The sequence below is a fragment of the Glandiceps talaboti genome, chromosome 18 (assembly GCF_964340395.1).
Source record: "Glandiceps talaboti chromosome 18, keGlaTala1.1, whole genome shotgun sequence".
Classification (NCBI taxonomy): domain Eukaryota; kingdom Metazoa; phylum Hemichordata; class Enteropneusta; family Spengelidae; genus Glandiceps; species Glandiceps talaboti.
Genome location: NC_135566.1, coordinates 11,691,961 through 11,697,500, shown reverse-complemented (window position 1 = coordinate 11,697,500; position 5,540 = coordinate 11,691,961).

Below are 5,540 nucleotides of genomic sequence, written 5' to 3'. Positions count from 1 at the left end.
GGTGACAAAGGTGTCATTTTTGTAATAACATTTGAACAAGTATATAATTAATGTGTTGTCACTGAACCTTCGCAAGTAAGTCTTTGATATCGTTGCAAAGTGGCATATTTTTGTTTTGTAACTTCGTTCCCGAGACAGTGTCATGATCATTTATTACATAGTATCAAAACTGTGTTCATCCGTGAAAATGAAATAAATAGATAGATAAAATAGAATGGTAACATCCCCTAATAACTTACCTGTAGTACCAACGTTAACCAATATCATCTCCGCCCCAGGTGGAGATTCTTCAAAACCAACAAAGGTTAAATTATCCATTGCCATGGTGATAACATTATCACTAACTATAGTTATTGGTGATTGGTTAGTGCCACCACAATTCGGAAACAAAGTTGGCCAGTTACCTGGACCTAAATTTGAAAATAAAGACACGGTCCACGATGGTGGTGTCATCGACTCTACACAGTGATGTAAGAATGTCAGAAATAAGTCTTATTCAAATATGACCACACTTATTCCATGTATGAATTTGTGAAAGGAAGGAAGGAAGGAAGGAATTTGGAGATATGGTATCCACAGTCATACTGGCCTGGAAAATACGTGAATCGATTGAAATAAGAGAACATCAGCCGTCCCTCAACCGTCACTGTGGATACCATCTCCCACCTATTTGCAATATAGTCTACTGTCAGGTGATTCCACTAGGAGGTCACCTGACCAATCTGCATAACATCATTCTGCTGACGACGTGTCTACGCACGTCTGAGTGTTTAGGACGAAAGCTACGTAGTCACTTCAAAAACTAGATTCCATTATATAAAGGTAACTTCAATATTACAACAATCGAACTGTTTGACCATAAAAGCTTGCGATAGGCATTCAGTTTACATCAGGTATTACATTTTCGTTGTTAACAATCAATAATTATCTACTTATTCTGGAATATTTTTTTTTAATGAATGACATTCTTTCTTTCACAGGCACTCGAATCAATTTGTATGATTAAAAAATGTATAGGTAAATAAGAGCCATACAGATAGATTCGAGTGTCTGTGCTCTCTTTCAGTACACCTCCAAGTTTTACTCGTATCGCCCGTTAGAATGTTTTACATCCTGGTACTTGGCATATCTAAGTTCAAAGGTCAGTCACCAGATCTATACCCGCAGCAGTAAAACAAGAACATTCGATTGTTGCATCTTAGAAGAGAAATGCCTTGAATTGTATTATTAATTTGTTGAACATGACTGCATGATGATATCGTTGGCCTTGAACTGATAAGATAACACTAATGTTAGAACCAGGGATTGAAACCCTGGTCTTTAACTGATAAGATAACACTAATGTGAGAACCAGAAATGGAAACCCAGGCCTTTAACTGATACGTGAGAACCTGGTATTGAAACCCTGGCCTTTAACTGATAAGATAACACTAATGAGAGAACATGGTATTGAAACCCTGGCCTTTAACTGATAAGATAACACTTATATGAGAACCTGGTATTGAAACCCTGGCCTTTAACTGATAAGATAACACTTATATGAGAACCTGGTATTGAAACCCTGGCCTTTAACTGATAAGATTACACTTATATGAGAACCTGGTATTGAAACCCTGGCCTTTAACTGATAAGATTACACTTATATGAGAACCTGAGATTGAAACCCTGGCCTTTAACTGATAAGATAACACTAATGTGAGAACCTGGTATTGAAACCCTGGCCTTTAACTGATAAGATAACACTAATGTGAGAACCTGGTATTGAAACCCTGGCCTTTAACTGATAAGATAACACTTATATGAGAACCTGAGATTTAAACCCTGGCCTTTAACTGATAAGATAACACTAATGTGAGAACCAGGGATGGAAACCCTGGCCTTTAACTAATAAGATAACACTAATATGAGAACCTGAGATTGAAACCCTGGCCTTTAACTGATAAGATAACACTAATGTGAGAACCAGGGATGGAAACCCTGGCCTTTAACTGATAAGATTACACTAATGTGAGAACCTGGGATGGAAACCCTGGCCTTTAACTGATAAGATAACACTAATGTGAAAACCTGATAAGATTGTGGTTGTGCAACGAAATTGTAAAAATAGTACTAGGTAAATATGATTTTAGTGTCTTTTATTGACTCTAAAAAAGGAGTGACATTTGACTTTTGAATGACACTGCTGTCAATGACCTCATCTATGGCGAACTGTGACCCAAGCATGAGACATACACATATACATCTAATTGCTGATTGTTGGTGCCTTACCTGTGTTTCCATGGTAACTCCAATCTGTAATTGATCGAATTTTTAGACTTACTTTAAATAGAAATCAGCATGACATTGTTCAACAACAGCAATTAACAATTTAACGTCAAATGACTTATTGATACATGATACCAATTATTACGAGAAAGTGTCATCACTAAAATCATTGGCATGTTGTCATCTCCTAGGCAACAGAAGCGTTTTATTATCAATTACAGAATGTTGACTCTGATGGTTCTAAGTACTGGTATATATTTCAAGAAGACTTAAGGCATAGAATTCCCAAAGAGGGAAGTATTACTACAGAAACATTACTACAGATCGTCGACGTTTCGTGAGATCTTGGCAGTCTCTAATGAAAGTAAATTTGCATATTGAAGACTACTACGTCACGATTACATTTCAGGTTATCAACATATTTTACAGACTTGATTCTTGAACTTGTATCTTACTGTGAATACATGATGATACAAAGTAATGTAAAGTTTAACAACATCGAATGAATGTGGATATATTTCAAAGCAATCATTATTGTCTCTAGACACCGTACAAAATACGTTTAACTCGTGTTCAAAGTTCACAAAATGTAAACATTGCATTTATGGTCATACGTTACGAAATAATCACAGAACGACATAACCAACACATCATACATACCTTGTGATCGGCACTGAACTATGAAAAGAAGTAATAAATGAAAAGATAACGTCAAGTTATCGCCCATGGTTATTTTAACATAGTAATAGTGTGTGCGGCTTGTGACAATGTCAGTAACTGCGGTCAAAGTTCCAATGCAAACACATAATTACAGGTCAGGTGACGGGTGACTACTAACGGGGTCATCGACCAACAACTGACAAAAAGTGGTTGAAGCAATTGGGAGTTTACTGAGTATGTACTTTTAACATAATACTTGCTAATACTAATATGAAGATATGAATATATAGAAATATATCTCTTTCATTTGTTATGTAGCTCTGTATATATATATATATATATATATATATATATATATATATATATATATATATATATATATATATATATATATATATATATTAAGTACTGTCCATATCTAAAATTAGATAGATAGATAGATAGATAGATAGATAGATAGATAGATAGATAGATAGATAGATAGATAGATAGATAGATAGATAGATAGATAGATAGATAGATAGATAGATAGATATCACTTTCAATTGTACAAATGTTGCACTGTCAGTATCCTAGGAGACAGACTGGACTGGCTTTGCTATTTTCCGTTCTCCCTTTACCCTTTTACCTAAAAATGTAAAATATGTTTTTAACAGATGGGTAATAATAATATATTGCGCGTGTGTTGATAGGAAGGTGAAATTCAAGTTCAATTGCAAGTAACTGAAATAAGGAAACAACAATTGTACTTAATTAAACAAATCAATTTATTTTAATTAGTAATTAAAAGTCCATTCAAGCAGTAATGTTTAAGTTCACGAGCTTTAATTAACATTCTTTGATCCAGTCTTCATTAATTCATTAAAAATTATAAATTTACAAATTTGCACACCCCACAACAATGTTAATATTCTGGATATATCAATGAATGGCGTGTACCAAATCGCTAAATTTAACAAATTCTAATTCATGCACTTAAATTGGTCTAATGGGCGTTTCTTGTCCCATACGAGGACAACAATGTCAACGTTTACTCAGACTTTATCATACACAACACCCAGCTTGCACATCGTGTACTATTAAACGCTGGCATTTTGTATTGTTGTCTCTTGGTCCTTACCATATATTTCAAACTTTCACTTTCCTTGAAATACAGCCTATTTGGTGTGAGTATATTCGGAAATTTAAGCAGTTTTTGTCCATAATTAATATATTTATATTTCCCGCCAAAATCTTTCTCGACAAACTATTTATTTCCCTGTATTTTCTTTACACGTTTCTTTCTTTGATCTTTGAAAGAAAAACACGTCAATTATTTCAGTGTTATAATTAAAAGTAGTTAAATTCGTAAAAAGTGCGTTCGGGTTTTTCCATAATTGTAGTCATGTGACCACGTATGGGTTGATTAGTGTAAAGAAGAATATTTCACTAACATAGAATTGATGGTGTTTCGTTATTATTCAACCCTGACTTCACTACACTTGAACGCATATGGCACCCGGTGCGCAATCAGTAGCGAATTGCTGTTCATTCGACTTCACGTCAATTCACACGCAGGGTTTGTGTGATTGTATCGCGTTAATAGTGGGAAGTCGGTACTACTTTTTAATGAATTTGTTCTGTATTTGTCCAACTTAACGGAACAAAACAACAAAGTGAACTAAAAAATGAACGGTACTGGTACTAATAATTGACATGCACACAAGGAATCCAATATTTCAGTTCAAGATATTCATGATTATTTCAGATACATTCCATCGCCTTCTGACAGTTTGCACGATGATGGTTATACTTGTTAGATTATGCTCTAGGTACATCAGTGTATGTAATAGCTATACAGCGGCTTTCAAAATACAGTTCAGCGGCTATGCTTGATACAACCAACAACCAATCAATCAATAGGAAACTGTACATGCTACACTTTTAATAGCAAGATTGTGATTTATTGCTACATTTAGTCTGAGTGAATGAAATCAATGATTTCAACCAAAATATTGCAACAAGATACAGAAACGTGGGCGCCAATGTTTTGATGTCTGCATTTGATGTCTGCATGCACCTCAGTTCATTTCATTTTAGACAAAATGTTGCAAGAAACTGTATTCATTCAATCTTGCTATCTTAAAGTGCAGCACTTGTTGTTTCTTATTGGTTTATGCATGAGTGAATCAAACAGAGCCGCTGAACGGTATTATGAAATCCGCTGTACTTGGTTAATGAAGTACATATTCAGTGTATGCAATAGTTATGCTTAGTTGATGAGTACATAGTTGACATGGTTGAAATAATGCCAATTTGTTGCGGTGATAATTATGTAATTACTTTTCAATATTTGATCTTTGTAATGGCGATTGATTGAACAGTATTACTCCCCCCTTCTCCTGTCTATCTCAATACCCACATTGTTTGACAATTTTAAAACTGACATCTCTTATGCAAGAAATGTGGTTTATCTGTGACAACAATCATGTTTCCTTTTCAAAATGGAATGCAGCTTTCATGGACGAAAAAATGAAGGGGTGGCAGACTACATCGTATGTACCTAAAATGGCGATGTCAACTGATATCAGAATTGCATTATGAAACAAAACAAAACAAAACAAAACAAAACAAAA